This window comes from Oxyura jamaicensis, chromosome 15 (genome assembly GCF_011077185.1).
Source record: "Oxyura jamaicensis isolate SHBP4307 breed ruddy duck chromosome 15, BPBGC_Ojam_1.0, whole genome shotgun sequence".
Classification (NCBI taxonomy): domain Eukaryota; kingdom Metazoa; phylum Chordata; class Aves; order Anseriformes; family Anatidae; genus Oxyura; species Oxyura jamaicensis.
In genome coordinates, this window is record NC_048907.1 from 1,886,440 (window position 1) to 1,903,420 (window position 16,981).

Consider the following 16,981-nt stretch of genomic DNA (forward strand, 5'->3'; position numbering starts at 1 on the left):
CTGACAAGGCAGCGCTTCCAGGTGAGAAGCCAGCCTCCCCCCCGGGAAAGCCAGCTTCTCCCCCCAGGTGAGAAGCCTCTGCCTCCCCCCGGGAAAATGGGAGCCATGGCGGAACGGAACAAACTCAGCCGCCAGGAGCAGCTGCCTGGGCTTTGACACGCCGCACCTCCAGCCAGCGCCTCGGTGCCAACAGCACCGAGTGTTGGCAGTGGTGCAAGGTTTGGCCTCGTTGCAAGAAAAAATAGCTCCTTCCACCCCTGTTATCTGCTCCCCATCAGGAGTCAGTGCTGAGCACGGCGAGGAGCCTCGCAGGCTGGCAGGGAGCTGGCTGGAGAGGGAGCCCCGCCGGTGCCTTCTCCTCTGGGCGCGATGGGGTCGGAGGCAGCTGTGGGGCTGCCCCCAGCCCGTCCCAGCGCCGGGAGCTGCCTCCCACTGTGCCAAGCTGCTCCCACAGCTGCTAATTGCAGAAACGTTCATTAAAACCGGCTCGTTCTTCCAGGAACGGAGTCGAGTGACCTGATTTCCAGGAGTGCTTGGATGTGCCCGCACGCGCGCGGCCGATGGTGGAAGGGGCACGGCCGGGCGAGGATTTCCTGTGGCGTGGGGAGGAGTGGGATTCCTGCTGGGCAACCATTTCCCACCCTGCTCATCCACGGCTCCGGGCTGCAGCCCCCTCCTCTCCTCTGCTTGTCCTGACGGCCACGTTGAGTGTGTTTGTGCAGAGTGGGATTCCTGGTTACGGGTGGACGTGGCCACCCCTTGTCTGCCATCACAGGAGCTTAGCCAGCAAAGTCCCAAGTCCTTCTTCATCCTCATTCAGCCCACCGTGGTGGCTATAAAGCTGTGGCCGTGCTGCAGCCCGGTGACAGCCCCAGTGACAGCTCAGGGTGTCCTGATGGGTGGCCTAAATCCCACAGCTCCCTCCAGCCCCGGCACGGCTCCGGGCAGGAGGTGACCCAGTTGGAGACACGCACGTCCCCAAAGTCAAAGCTTTGGCAAAAGCCTCCCCAGCGCCAGGTCCTGCCTGGCCCGCAGCCACCTCCCCTTGAGACAGCGGGAGAAAAAGATCCTAAAATAACCCCGAGTGGGGGCAGGAGCTGCCGATGGGGTTGCTGAGCTGTGCCCACCCATGCACCTGTAAAATCTAACCTGAATTTCCTTGCAAAACCTGACCACGATTCCAAATTTTCCCCCAGGGGATCAAACCAGGGCTCTCGGGGGGACTCAGCCCCTTCCTCACCCACGCCAGCACCGGCCCCAGCCCCGCGCTGCCCCGTCCTGCGGTGGCACCTGGGGACAGGCAGGGCCGTGCTGCTGCTGCCGCCAGCGCCGCCGAATCAATCCCCGTTATCTGCATCGTTATGTGCCTTGGCAGCGAGATAAATGAGCCGCAACGAGCAGCGCCCAGCAGCCCGCCGCAGGACAAAACACCTCCGGATCCACCCCAAGGGCCGGCTGCGAAGCTGCATGCGCGGAGCGGAGCAGCCACCACGGCCCCGCACAGATCTCTGGCTTTCTCCCCACCCTTTGGCCCCTCGGATTTCTGGACCCACACAGAAAAACCTTCCAGGGGTTTTCCTTTCCAGGACCCCCCCGGCGCTGTGGGCAGCCGGCTCAGGGTTTCTCCTCGTGCCCCCAGGAGCAGAGCCTGGGGCAGGGCCAGCAGCTCCCGGTGCGCCCAAGCCGGCTGCGGCAGCCTCCTCTTTTCCAGGGCTGTAAATCCCGACACTGGAGCTTTTTTTCTGCTTCTTCCTGCTTGGCAGCAGTTCAGGGCATATTTGTGTTTTGGCTGCCAGCAATGCAGCATTTACAAACCTGCCCTGGATTTATCTGCTGCAGAATCGGCCGCTACATTCAAAACACAGAAGTCGGGGACGTGGTGGAAACGGCAATTTTACAACAGCTGAGCTGCGTGCCGGCCCCCCGCCACCCGCAGCCCCCTGCCCCTGCCTCCAGGCACTCCTTGCAGCATCAGCTGGCTTCGTTTTTCCCCCAAAATGCGTTAAATGCTCATTTTGCCTTTTTCTGCTGCCTCCTCCGGCCGCTCCTTGCCCAGCTGCAGCCGGCCCCGTGCAGGCGCACGCCTGCCTCGCTGCTGGAGCACAGCGACTCACAGGAACTTTAATTACCTTTAAAACCCTCGGTGCTTCATCAAGTGGCCTGACAGCTCGCGCCATGCCGGAGTGGCAGGAGGACAGGGCAGCCACACAAACCTGCCTTTTTGGGGCAAGCAGGCTCAGAAGTGATGTTCTCCAGCCCATTTTGGCCATTCCCTCCCCATCAACATTCCCAACCCACGTGCCGAGGAGCGGACAACCGCGGTGCCAAATTAGCACCAACCCCACACCACAGCGTGGTGGATTTCAACCAACGGAGAGGATTTTCTGTGCTCCTCAGAGTCTCATCCTGAAGTCAAAACCCAGCCCTGGTACAGCCGAGTTGGGCACCCAGGGAAACCGCACGCTTTGAGGACGTCTGTCTGCATGGCAGCTCTGAGCAGCGCTTGTCTGCTCCGTTTAGCAAAGAGCCAAAATTGTGACAGCCCCAGGGCAGGGAGGAGACCCGAGAAGCACGGCTGAGCCGGGAGGGCTTTGCACCATCCTGCAACATTTGGCACCGGGGCTGCAGCCGGCTCGCACCGCCCTCGCACCGCCAGGAGAGGTTCAGCACGGCTCCTCAGCCACCCAGATTCCAGGAATTTCGCTCTGTGCTATCAGAGCTGGCTATAAAAAGAAAGAGGTTCCCTTCCCAGAGCTGTCAGGAAGGAGCTGAAGCGGCAATGGGTGACCCCAGGGCTGCGGCGGTGCTGGGTGATGGGTGCTGAGCGGGACTGGTGAGTGCCTGCACCTACGTTTGCACTTAAGGGTTTTAATTGCTACGTGAAGGAAGACAGCAAGCACTATTAAACTTAACAGAGAGAAAATGGAGCTGAAATGAAAACAACATGGAGGAAATTTAGAAGGGCTAAATGGTCTTCAGTTCCCAAGCGGCCAGGACAAAGGCAACATTAATGACCCCATCGAGTTGGCAAGGGGCAGGAATCTCACAAGGAAAACCAGCAGCCCTTATTTTCTGACCTGAGTTGATGGGGACGAGGCAGAGGGACGGGGCCGTTGCAGGAAGGCAGGGGTTTTGGCGCAGCAGCCCGCAGGATGGCACCAGCCGGGGCTGCTCCTTCCACCGGCGCAGATGGAGGTATCCAGAGACAGAGCAGCAGGGACAAAATGCACCACAAAGGTCCCAAAAAGGACCCCGCAGCCAAGCTCCGAGCACCCTGGCTCTGCCCAGGGACACCAGAGACTGCCTGCATTGCCAGATGCTGCCCCTGTAGGCATCTCCTCCGAGCACGTGGTCTTCATGCTCTTCACCATATAACCCCCAGTGCTCCCTCTGACAGCCCCGACCACCACCCGAAGGCAACAGCTTTAATTCTGCCCCCACACGCAGCTGGGTCCCGATCTCTCGACGCCAGCCTCAACCCCACGCCACCCTTTCCTTTCCTGCAGCTACTCCTCATTTACATCGGCATAATTGCTATTCTGCCTCGTTAGGTTCGAGCACGCAGCTTCAGGAGCTTGTTTAAAATTCATTGAAGCCTCCCCACTCAAAAGAATTTGAAAGAAACGACCCGAAAGGCGTGCCTGTGGGATTGTACGCGAGCAGGAGGCAGAAGGACCGCGCGTGTCCACCTGCTCCGCAGTGCAGAGACGGGGCTGAAGCAAGCCAGCAAGCAAGAGGGGAAAGGAAATTGGGGTCTTCTGCAGCTTGCTTTTTTCATATTTTTTTTCTTTTTTTTCTTTTTTTCCTTTACAGCCTGGCCTGTGCTGCCCTGTGCCTTGCCTCCAAGCCCAAGGGGTTGGCAGAGCATGTGGGGGGCCAGCCTGGCAGGGGGCCGCAACACCTTCCCCAGAACACAGCCTGATATCCCCTGGCATCCCCAAGGTCTGCTGTTCAGTCCAACACGCTGAAGCATCTCTTCCTCCTCTCCCTTTCTCCTTTAGCCCCAAAAGAAAAGAAAAGAAAAAAAAAAAAAAGAGGGGAACAAACCCAGTGCAGTATTTCAGAGCAAATCACTTTGGAAGTGAGCTCAGAGCTCTCACAGCACAGCTTAAGAAACATAACACGTCCTCTCAAAGGAGATGGGTTTTTTTCCCCCATAAAACGATCCGCTAACCACTTCCCAAACGCACCACAGGAGGATAATCTAAAGGCATAAAAATGCTCGCCAGAGGCGGGTTCTGTAGGATGCGCCCAGACCTCCCCATGCTCCCAGACAGGGATTCAGGCACCTCCCTGAAGGCACTGGACACAAAATTGAGATGTTTGTGCTGTTCTCCCTCCCAGAGTTTGCCATCGCCTTCCCCAGAAGCCCAGCAAGCCCCTCTTCATTCCCTAGTCACCTCTAAAAATGATGCGAGGTGGCTTTCAAAGACATGAGAGGGTCCCCAGTCTGGGCTCCGCACCGTGCCCCTGCATGGTGGCTCATGGAGGGATGGGACACGGGAGCGAAGATGGCATGGTGACCCCCTTCAATGTGCTCAGCACCCCCGGATTGAGCTGGGGAAGCCTCGTGTGCTCACGCTGCCTCTCTGCTTTAAAACCACAGGGAGCAGAAGCTGGAGGCACGAGCACCACGTCAGCTAGGAGAAGCAATGTAACCCAAAAGAGAAGGGGCGAGAACTGGGCACTGCTCACCGACATTTACTTAATTATTGAAAAAGCCCCAGTGGCACAGCAGGGAAAGAAATTCATTAAGGCCTAACTCAGAAGGAAAGCATAACCAGGCTTTACGATTTATTTATTTTTTTGACTGCAAGGTACAGAACCAAATGGATGCTCGCAGCCCAACCAGCAGGCGGGGAGAGCGGGAGGTGCTCGGTGAGGAACTTGCGGCCACCGCCATTGGGCACGATGAGGCTGGCAGGGAGGCGGCCAGGAAACAGCATCCAACCAGGAGGCAACAGCTGGGCTGCAAGTGCCAACAATAACGCCGAAAAATCGGGTTTATTTAGTATGGGAGAGGAAGAATTAGGAGACGTATTCATGCCATAGCACGATGAGACATTTCATGGTGCACCATGAACAGCACTAAGCCAATAAACAGAGATTATCAGTGCTAAAGGCTTTAAAATGCAGCAAGATCTGGAGCAATTGAAGCGAAACGTTTTTAAAGAGCTGCCCAAGGAGCTATTTCTAGATTGGTACTTTTGCCTTTTTATGTCCGGGAGCACGGGAGAGATCTTTAAAAGGCTACTTTGAACTGCAGCACTGTTATTTATTTTCCTGCGTGTGAAAACAATCCGTGTCGTCTTCGAACTTGTTGGTCTGACATTGAAGCCAGGCAAAGCAACAGAATAGCTGAAACAGGCCTCACTTAATGAAGAGTTGAAACTTAATTAGTGCCAATCACCATGGGTTTATGAAAAGCAGATTTCATTAAACCAACCTGATCCTTTTATGAGACTCCAAAATTAGTTTACCAATGCAACCGGGTGTCAGATGCCGCTGCGGATGACATTTTGATGAAGAAGCTGGAAGGATATAAAAATCAACACCGAACCTGTTAGACCTCTAAACAGCTGCTTAGCAGCTGTCCAGGCGTCGGAGAGGGGAGCAAACCTCACAGCCCGGCGAGCCGTCAGATAACGGGGTGACAAGGGGTCCCACGAGGCTCCGATGGAGCAGGGGCACCCACAGAGCCTCAGCCTGCATGCAGGGCCAGCCCTGCGAGCACTGGGGTGCGTTTGCCCTCCCTGGATGGGTTTAAATAGGAAGCTGGCTCCTCAAAGTCAAGTTTGATAGAGTTTTCCTCTCGTGGATCTGCTCCAGTCAGGGCAGTGCTTTATTCCGGGGTAACACCGGAGCTCGGACCAAAAGATTCCTTCTGGCCTTAAAAGCCATTCACACGGAGTGCTGGGGAAAGGGGAGACATCTGGTGAGAGTAATTACGGGTTTCTCTCTGCTCCCACCATATCTGGAGGCACACACACATCGCTCTATTTCAGAAGCTTCCAACAGGGCTCCAGCCCCTGCAATGGCTATGCCCGGCGACAGCTATTTTCCATGCTGTATTTCTGCCCGAGTTTTCCTTCCTCTCCCGGGAAATCAGCAGCAAGCTCTGCAACAGGCGACTGAGACACGGCAGGCTCGGAAGAGGAAAGTGCTAGAAACTGCTGCACACCAAGAGCCGGAGGGCTCAGGGAGGGCAGCGCAGCCCCTGGGCGGCGGGGAGGCTGCCGGTGCTGGATGCACGGTGTGGTTACGTGGTTACACTGCAGACAGAGGGCTTGGTCTTTGCAAACAGCCCTCTGCCACCACGCAGACCCTGGATCGGAGCCCCCCCAGTCTGGGGCTGTACAAGGGGGCTGCCCCAAAACATGTCCCCAGCAAAGCCTACCGCCACACCAAGGCCAACACGTGCATGAAGGCGCTCACCGCAGTCAGCAGCGGCTCCGGGGGAAGGAGGCACGGAGCCCCCCGGCCCCCTTTGTTCCCCCTCTGTCTCCTCACAAAACCCCTCTGATGTGCTGCAACCTCCACGGGAAGGGGAAAGCGCAGCCCAGGCGTGAAGAGATGTGATGGCCGTGGGGGGAGAAGAGGCTGGGGGCTGGCACGGGGCTGGCTTTGGGGTGAAAACCAGCAGGACAGGGACACGGTCCCCTGGGTCCCCCCCCTGCAGCCCTCCAAGCCTCCTGAAGGCCAGACTGTGAGGGAGGAAGATGAAGGGCACGTCCCCGGCGTTAGGCACCCGGGTTGGTGCTCAGCCACCAGGCCTCGGAGTGAGGCTCCACACGCCAAGTCGCCCCAGTGTCTGCAACCCAGCACCTCCAAGCACTGGAGGTGGCACTGGAGCAGAAAGCCAGGTAGAACTGGCCAGAAAGCAGCTCCTGGAGGGCACGGAGAGGCAGCACCCACCCCTCCAGCCCCCCGGCGCTCTTCAGCCCTGCGCTGTTGAGATTTGGCTCGGGCCCGATGGCAAAGCGGCGCCCGCAGCCTCCGCCGTGAGCCCTTCCAGTTGGGCTCTGTAGGCAGAGCTTCCTCCAACCCGCTGTATTAATCGGTGCAGTTAATTAGGCATTTGCCAATTCAGTTTGCAACATCGTTTTAGCTTGCTCGAAGGAGGGGGGGGGAGGCAAATTTCCCGTAAAAAAAAAATGAAAATGGAAGAGCAAGCAAAGCGCTAATGACTGGAATGATGAAGGGCTGGCAGAGCGGCCCGCAGCGTCTGCAGGCAGCTCAGCTCGCACCTCGCAGCACTAACTAAAAAATAATAATAATCACAGGATCATTGCAAAGTCAATAACTAAGACAGTCAGGAATTACTTCCACTCGCTTCGTAATCAATCACTTATCCTGCCGAAAGCAGGCTGTGATTATTGTCCAGGTAGGGAGAAAGCATTTCGTCCTTGGCTTTCCTCGGGGAAGACGTGGCGTGGTGCCCATCGTGAGGATGAGGAGCGATCGTTTCCCCAACCAGAGGGGCTGAGGGGCAGCCATGAGCGGTGGGTGCTGGGGGGAAATGCCCCGTGGTCCTCACGAGCTGCTGAGCCCACACAAAGAAGCAATTTTCATATGGGCACTGCCGTGGTGGGAAATCAAACCCAGAGGCTGAAGCATGACCCGAAATCCACAGAGCAAAGCCACGGCCTCGGCCTTGGTACCTCATCCCCCAGCAAGAGCTCCCCGGGCCCTGTGGGCACCTAACCGGAGCTGACCTGCACCTTCTGTTGCTTTGCCAACAGCAGGGAAGGTAAACATCACAAAGAAGCATCGCTTTCACCCAAATTATTCTAAAAGGCGATTATGAAGGATAATCCCCTGAAAAATTACAGCCCCACCAGGGTCGGTGAGCCGCTGGCCCAGCCCACGCCATACAGCTGAGCCTCAGGTTTCTGCTTTTTCTCTAATTTAAAATAGAAGATGGATAAAGCACCAATTAAAATATAAAGCAAGCTGTGGCTTGCCTTGGATTAAGCTGGGATTTTCAAAGGATGCTACCCCAGCCTGGTGGAAATGAAGAGCCTTGCCTCGGAAGCTCTGCAGCCGTCTGCATTCAGCGCCTTTGAAGATCCCAGGCTTTTGTCCAGGTTTTTGCTGAAAGCACAAGGAACACAAATGGAGCATTTTACCCTCCAGCTGCCAGGCTTGCCCGTCACCCTCCCTAGCTACATCTCCTGGCTTCTGCCTGGCAGGAGAATGACTCTTAAAAAGCCAACGTGTGTTGGTGGCACACAAAATGTCCCGGGTGGACCTGCTTGGGCACCCAGGAGATGGGCAGCTCCACGTGGAGGGATTCGAGAGAGGGTGTTCCTGAGAAAATGGGGGATATTGACTGGGGCTCCTTCAAAAACAGAGAAGTTCTGGAATATCTGAGTATTTGATTCCATGCCTCTCTTGCCTTTTGCGCTGCCCCTCGCACCGCTGCCTGCCCAAAGTCCTCCTGTCCTGGGTGCCAGCAGCCAGCTGCCGTTTGTGCGATCGATGAGAAAGCAATTCAGGACAGCAGCAGCATGTTAAGAGCAAACCTGCCACAAGCCCAGGCTTTCACAGATCCCTGCCAGTTGGTGTGATAGGGCAGGAAGGAAGCAGCGCGGGACCGACACGCTGACCTTTACAAACCCCGTTCCTTCCCCAGCTCCCGATCCCCAGCCCCGGCCAGCAGCCGGAGTGAGACATCCATCATCGTTTACTGCCAGCCTTGCAGGAGGGGACAGGGGAAATGGAAGGGCGCTGTAATTACACAGCTGGGCTTGGCACTCGCAGTCCCATCTCCACCTCCCATTTGTCACTGCAGAAATAATAAGAAAGCGGAGCTGTAACGATCCAGCCTCCTCCTAAAAACGCGCAGCATGGCAGTGGCTTTATTAGCCGGATCAAAGGCAAGTCAGCGTGGCCTCTGCTTTGCTGTGCTCCCTGCGGATAATTCAAATAAATGTGTGGAGGAGACAGATTTGCCCCAAGCCCCCCCAGCTCTCTGCAGTACAACCCCTGTGCCCATTTCCCAGCCGTCTTGAAGTGCCCAGAGGTGAGCGGAGTGCTCACTGGGGATCTCCGAGGGACAGCGCCTGGCTCCGCGCGGGCCAGGGTCCCATTGCCAAGGGATTTCCTCTGCTGCAGTCCCTGGGCGAGGGGATGCTTGGAGCAGCTCCTGGCAGCACGGGGACATGCAGCCCCTCCGTGTCCCCAGGGTGAGAGGACAGGACACGCTTATCCCGAGGGATAAATCCATATCCCATAGCAGAGCCTGGCCGGATCCTGCCGTGGGTGCATCGCGCACCTTGATGTGGAGGAAGGATCCTGACTGCGGGTGGCTGGAGAGCAAAGTGCTGAAAGCCTGCTCTGCCGAATGGGGGAGGTTAATTACTGCGATCAAAAATATCCGGAGGGAAAAAAAATGTTACAGCAGATATTACCAATTAACCCAGAAATCTAAACATCACAATTGCTGCAATTAATAGGATCCTACACTCGCGCTAATTACCAGGCTGCGCGAGAGGCGGGTGTGCCAGGAGGGAGGGGAGCTGTGGGGGGGCCCTGGGGACCCAGCAGATCCCTGCTCCACATCTCGTTCCATCCCATCCCATCCCATCCCATCCCTCCAGTTATCGAGGCAGGGGACCACACCACTGCCACATGAAGGGTCTCTCCCATTTCTTCAGCAGCCAGCTTAGCAGAACGCACGCTGTCACCCCGTGCTAAAGCACAGACATATCGAGTAAGGCTGGGTAAAACAAAAAACAACTCCTTTTCCCTCTGACAGAGTTTGGGATAATCTGTTAGCTCCAAGTGGATTTTGCAGTTAAATCAGCAGCCCATCCCACCACCTGTCCCCTCAGGCTCGCAGGGCATTTGCAGGCAGGAGGGCGCACCCAGCTTCCCCCCCTGGCACTTTTGTAGGGTTTCAGCTTTGTGCTGATTTTCCTCAAAAGAGGAGAAGGGGCTTCCTCGGCACGGAGCAAAGCCTCCCGCTAACAGCAGCTTTGCTCTGTAAGTAACGCTTGGTCCTTACCGCGGGCTGCAAATCCAGCGATCAAGAGCAGGACGACGTGGTGTAATGGATGTGGTGTCAAGAAAAATTAAATCAAGTGTCAGGATAAAATTCCAGGGGGGACCATACTTTTATGATTCATAATGCCAACCAATTATCTCCCTGACAGGCCGAATGGCCGCATTTTATCATGCCCAGCAGCCTGGAACGGGAGTTGTGCAAATTGGCGAATGAAGAGATCCTTTAACCAACTCGGTGAATGCTGTAATGATCGCTCGCACGCGCTTCCTTTTTCAGCTCCAAATGACAAAAAAATACCCCCAGAAATTGAACTTAGTGTGTGCCAGAGCTGATACAATCCCCCAAAAACACTTCTGCCTGGGGGGAGCTCGGGCACATGCCCCCCTCTGCCCCAGAGTCCATCCCAAAACGCCAGGCAGCTTTTTATCCTCAACAGCTGCCACGCTCCGGCGCGGCTGGCTTTGGGCACCGAGACATCACACCAAGACTGCGTTTCCATCGGAAATACGAAGTCATTGAATATCTCAAGCAGGTACAAAGCATTGCCCCTGGTGACGACCGCCCCCCAAATTACATCAGCTGCCGTGATTCAGCGGCGGGGCAGCCAGGCGCCGCCGCAGCAGGAGGCGACGCGGGGCTCACGCAGCCGGTCGAGGCCGAGCACATCGCGTTGTGCACGCCGCTCGCCGCTGTCGTCTCGCAGCAGGAGCCAAGCACGGTGGCAGAAGGCGTCCCCAGAAAGCCCCCGCAGCACCCAGGCCTGGCCCCAATGCAGGACACTCTCCTAAACCTCCAGATACCAACCTCTGACAGAGGTGCAGCCTCAGGAAAAGGCTGTTTGGGGCAGCAGGGGGAAAGAAATGTGTTGTGGTTTAACCCGGCTAGCAGCCAAACACCACACAGCCGTTCGCTCACCCTCCCCCCTCCCTCTCTGGGATGGGGGAGAGAAACGGGAAAGTGAAGCCTGTGGGTTGAGACAAAGGCAGTTTATTAAGACAGAAAATAACAATGATAATAATAATAATATGTACAAACAAGTGATGCACAATGCAATTGCTCACCACCCGCTGACCGATGCCCAGCCCAACCCCGAGCAGCCGGCCCCCCCAGCCCGGTTAGCCACCCCTATATATTGTTTAGCATGACGTCAGATGGTATGGAATACCCCTTTGGCCAGTTTGGGTCAGCTGTTCTGGGTTTATCCCCTCCCAGCTTTTGCTGCACCCCCAGCCTGCCCGCTGGCAGGACAGAGCGAGGAGCTGAAAAGTCCTTGGCATAGTGTAAGCATTGCTCTCCAGCAATTAAAACATCAGCATGTTATCAGCACTCTTCTCATCCTAATCCAAAACATAGCACCCTACCAGCTACTAGGAGGAAAAATAACTGTCCTAACTGAAACCAGGACAAAATGCCACCTGTTAAAGCAAACCCAGCACTCAGCCTTCTCACTGGGTGCTTTGCCTAAAACGTGACTATTTTCCCTGAAAGAAAGCAAGGGGTGCTCAGGATCACAGGGCCCACCATTACATGGATCTTACCCAAGCGGCTCAGGTGTTTGCAGGCTGGAAGTGAAAATAAAACACCCAAACTGCTGCCAGCCGGGTCCCCAAGGAAGAGCTGTCACCCCTTGGGGCCAGGCGCCACCGAGGGCACCGTGGTGGCAGGTTGGGGTAGGAGGGCTCGTGCCACCCCACTGGCACCATTCCCCGTGGCAGAACGGCCTTAAAATAACTTTTCCCCCTTCCTTACACCCGACGAGGCTTCCTTCTGGCAGCGCACGTACAGGCACGTGCGCACACACACACGCACGCTCCCCGCCGCACCGCAGGCAGCAGCACCCTCGTTATCTTTTAAATAAAGCGTTTTTTAAACTCTCTCGGAATTTAGCAACAATCGCCATGGATACCAATCACCGAAATCCCTCCGTCACTATGGCAACGCCTTCCCCGTCTTGCCTATTTATCCCGCAGCTGACACGCCATTTATTGTGAGTGATAGGAAGAGAATTTGAAAGCAACCTTCCCCCGGCGCACGGAAGCATGAAAACCCTCGGCGAGGAAGTGACTATTAATAGAGACGAAGGGGCTGCGGCACACCAGCCCCGGCACAGCACCGGGCGCTCGGTGCCTGCACGCCGAGGACCACGGGGACAAGAGGCAGGGTCCCACAGAGGGGCTGGGTGCTGGGGACAGCCCGGGGGGCTCTCCAGGCAGGTGAACCCGCACATAAACACCTCCGCTAGGTCCTTATGGCACCCGCCGGGGTGATGTTCAAGAGGCTGGAGATCTCGGCGGTGCTTATTTCCACAATGTACCTGACAGAGCAGCACGGTTTATTATCCTCTGTGTCTCCAAGGGTCACGTACTGCGGAGCCGGAGCCTGGTGAACGTGCTTAACGCAGCCTGCTGCCCCAGGGAGACGGAGGTGTTTCAGCACGAGGGCTCCTGCCGCCGAGCTGCGGGCGCTCACGTGGCAGCGATCAGCCCCTTGGCAGGGCAGGCTGGAACAAAGCCTCTCCCCGGTGGTCCTGAGCCGGTGCCAGGGCACCGAGCACGCTGCATGTCAGAAACGCTTAGCGCCAGGCCAAGGAATGGGCAGGCAGCCTTGCAAAGGAAGCCCCCCAACACGGCACCCTTCGTGGAACAAGGGGAAAAGCTCCGAGACCCCGGGAGGAGACACTCGATCCCCCCAAAAAAACATCCTCCCCTGCCCTCCTGTGGTGACACCAACTGAGAGGGAGGACAAGGACAGCAACAAGGGGCTGAACCCAGGCAGCGGGCAGGATGAGGGCTCCTTCTTCATCCCCTCTGCCACGCTGCATGGCCACGAAGGCGTCTCCGTGCGGTTATTGCACACTGCAACCAAAAGAGCTTCATGCTTGGAGGGCAGGAGACAGCCACGTGGCGTGGGACCGCTCCTTTGGGAAGGACGGAGCACAGCCTGTCACATCTGATCACGGAGGACACTCGTCCTGGAGGGTGACAACAACGTGCTGGCTCTGTACCTTGTTTTTCATCAATGGCTGGCGCTGCCTGGGGAAGAAGCTTGGTATTTTTCTTGCCCCTCGTAAGAGCACCCCGGTCCAGACCAAGTCATGCAGTGACCCATGCCTGGGGAAAGCAATTTGAGTAGCTGTTTTTTTTCTTCCCTGTACAGCTCTGTTATGCAGAAATGCGTCTCCACGATGAAAGTCACCCCTCAAAGATCTTTGATCAATTCCACCGGATCCTGGGAGCAGATTGTCCAGACACCGACACTGCTATGCAGACCCAGGCCTGGGAAATGGACCAAAGCTAATAGGAACTCAGCGCGGCCGCCGATGAGTTGCACAATTATGGAGTGCCATGAATCAGAAGGTTAACTCTCAGACAGATCCCTGGGGGAGAGCCCGTAGGCATCGATTTCCAGTTTCATACGCTGTTCAGCCAAATCTCTTCATTACAGGACGACGGGAGCCTCAGCATCACACCACCGAGACAGCCGGAGGCTACGCAGGGAGCAGGTTGGTGCAGGACACCCGGAACGGCGGCGCAGGGCTCTTCGGCGAAGGCGCTCGGAAAGCGCCGCGCTTCCCCGCGCTCATGAGCCGTGAGAAATGCGAACTGACTGCAGTGTGCAGGGAGGCCGTTAATTACAATAACCCGAGTCACCGAAACATCTGTGATTAACAGGAGGGCTCCGGGAGGCTCTGAGACAACAACACACCGACTGCGGCACTCGAGGCAGGCGGACACGGAAACGCAGCCTTGACACGGGCAGGGGGGGAGATCTGCAAAGACAAGAAGTCTCGGGGAGGTTTGCTGTTTGCACGGAAGCCTACACAAATACCCCGATTAAAGCAGCTTTCGGCTATGCTAAATCAGGACGGTGGCACCAGAAGCACGGGGACAGCAGCGGGGAGATGTGTCCGGGTGCAGTCTGGATCCAAAGCCGTCTCCCCAAGGGACTCCCCCTGGGAAGGGCAGGGTGGACACACGTCCAGAGCAGCCCACGTAGGAGAGCTGGCTGCTTCTCTCTTGGAGGCACAAACCTTTCCTGCCCTGCTCCTGCTGAACCAAACACGGTTTTCAGCAGCAGCAGGGCCACGGGGTCCCTGCCTACCTCCGCCTCGGTGGCGTTTCCACCGAGATCCAGGCGTGAGCTGGAATCACCGCAGCCGGGCAGGCTGAGGGCAGATTGATGAGACACTGGGCACAAAAAATCCTTGCCCAGCCAGCCTTACACCGGCTCTGCATACCCCCAGTCAAGCCAGCAGGACGGACACAGCCGTTCGCTTCTCCTGAAGGGATGCTCCCCCACCCCACAAATACAAAATCTCAAACGCACAGGAAGAAATGAGGTCAACCAGTCTGAAAAAGCCACGGCTAGCTTCCCCCTCCTGTTTGTTACACAGCACTTTACATCCCTTCCGCTACCGTTCGTAGCCATAAACACTCGTGGGACTTCCAGGGCTCCGTCGGATTAAAGACTCTGGCCAGAAAAAAAGCCACAACCACAAGCTAAGCCCAGACATGGCACTGCCAAACAAAAAGGCCAGAAGGAATCACAGCACGGGAGAGGCTGGAGAGTTCTCCCCCCTGTCAGTTCACACGCAGTGACACAAAGAAACTGAGAAAAGCACCAGCACCAGAACCCGAAAATGCTTCCCCCGTTAGGAGCAGACGTGCAGGCAGCCGAGGACAGCGCGCGGTCAGGACGAGGCACGCTCAAAGCACGGCAGCCCCTCGGCGACCCGGAGAAATTCGCTGGCAGAGCCGGGCTCCTCTCAGATCAAACGTTTTGATCTGTGAGTTGTTATCCCACGTCTTACTCCGAGGGGAAAACAGGAGGCCATCAGCATATTGAGAAACCTTTGAAGGTATTTTTCCTAAGCGTTACAAAAGAAAAAGACAAAAATAAAAATAAATCGATCCTCTGGCAACAACAAAGGGCACAGGAAGATTCCAGACTTGAGGCACAAAGCCACGCAACGGGCTCAGAGGTGACCCCACGTGAAGGGCCAGCACAGAAGGGATCAAGCAGCACAGCCGGATGCATGCAGTGCAGAGGGCCACGAAATGAGGATTGCTGCCCTGAAAACGGAGCCCTTGACTTGCCTGAGCTGTGCCAGCAGAGGTGCACGGGAAAAACATTTGCTCTGGGAACAGCAAACAGGCTGACTGAAGGACACCGTACTTCTCCTCTCCGGCAGGATTCCGTGAGCCACTCAGCTCTTCCTATTACAGGACCAGAAGAGCCGCGTGATGAATCTTCCTTTGCAACAGAAGGCTCGTTTCAGAGCTCACCTAAACTAAACACTGCCTGCACTGGAACTTGTACTGCCGCCAGCCGAAGGTTCAAGGTTTTAGGGAGACAAACTCGTCCTTGAGCACTGCCCAGTCATCTGGGCTTCAGTGAAGGCTGGGTGCCGAGAGCCACCTCCAAACAAGAGACTCCAGGGCTTGCTTCCAGTTTGAGGATAATCTTATGACCAGTTTTGGCTTCATTTCCCCCAAATGCTCACAAGGATCTGGGATGAGGAATGCTGCATGAGCACACCAAGACATCAGCAGTTTGCAACAAGAACAAACTACTACAGCAGAATGTCCACTTAAAGGGACTTCTGAACCCAAAATAGGCAGTCTATAATCACTGCCTCGCCGTCGTGTTCGGTTTCTGTCAGCCCCTCTCTCCCCACAGACTCTGAAAGTGATTGTAAAACCACTGCCATACAGAGGTGGATGCAGACTGTTAGGCGCATTCATAAAAAAGTCCCACTCTACAGGATAATCGCCTTAAAACCGAGCTGCTCTACATAGCCACTGCCCTCATTTGATTTCAGCTTGGTTTTGAAGCTGCAGAGGCCTCAACCACGGGGCTCTGCCTCCGTCCTGCCTTTCCGGTGATTATCTCTCTGCCTTGCCATTAAGCTTGTTTTACTACAAATTCAGCTGGTATTTGCTGTGCTCAACCAGCATCGCCCACATGCTCTGTGTTACAGCATTTAGTTCCCGAGAAGCTGCGGGATGGCACATCTGCTTTTTGCCCGCTCAGGCCCTGTAAGCTGGATCAAGCGGAGCGCTAACATTTCCTTCAGCTTCGTTGAACCAAAACCCTCCCGTTTTAGCGAAGCTGCTGACAGCTCCGGCTGCCTGGTTTCTGGGAAGCAGCAACAGCAACGACGTGCCTGGTGGGAGCATTCCCAACTGCTTTCAGAACGAAAAAGCAGCACCGGTGGACCTAAAATTAGACAGAAGACAATATTTGGACTCAGGGCACATGTCTGCTCCTCTGCTCCCGCCCAGAGAACAGGTAGAACATCACTTTTTTGCAAGTGTCTAGCTCCAAGTGCTACAAAGTGAGAAATGTTGACAGCTTTTGAAGTATGGTGGCAGCAGCTGGCAGCAAGGAGCCCGAGGCACAACACGGCTCCTGTGCAAAGCTCCAGTCCCTCTTTTGAGTCGCTGCGTGGTGCTGGCACACGAGGATCTCAGGAAACAGCAGAGCCCCGAAGACAAATGGTGCTCGAGTTGAAAGATCTGGAAGGAAGGAAGGAGCAGCAGGGGAGCACCAGCCCCCTCCCTGCTACCCCCTGGAAGAAGAGGTTGCAGTGAAGTGTGACGGGGACTAAGAACAACATTGCCGTTCCTCTTCCGCAATTAAAACCGATTGATTACGCACTAATACTCAGCAAAAAAGAGGCTGATCCCTACCCCATTTTGAAGGGTGTTTCGTACCAAGCTCAAACATCAGCACAGACACAGCGAGGGCCAATTTTTGGGAGGTGGAGCAGGAGGGGACAGCAGCAGGGAGCTGCAGCACCCGAGCACTGCAGGAGCCCGGGTGCAGGACGCCCCAGCCAAGAGCCAGCGAGGGCTGACCGCAGGGGCAGCACCTGGGAGGCACGCAGACCCTGCCACGGGGCAGCCAGCCGGCAGAGGAGGCCGGGAACGAAGCTGCACACTCACATACGTCACATTTAACATCATATTT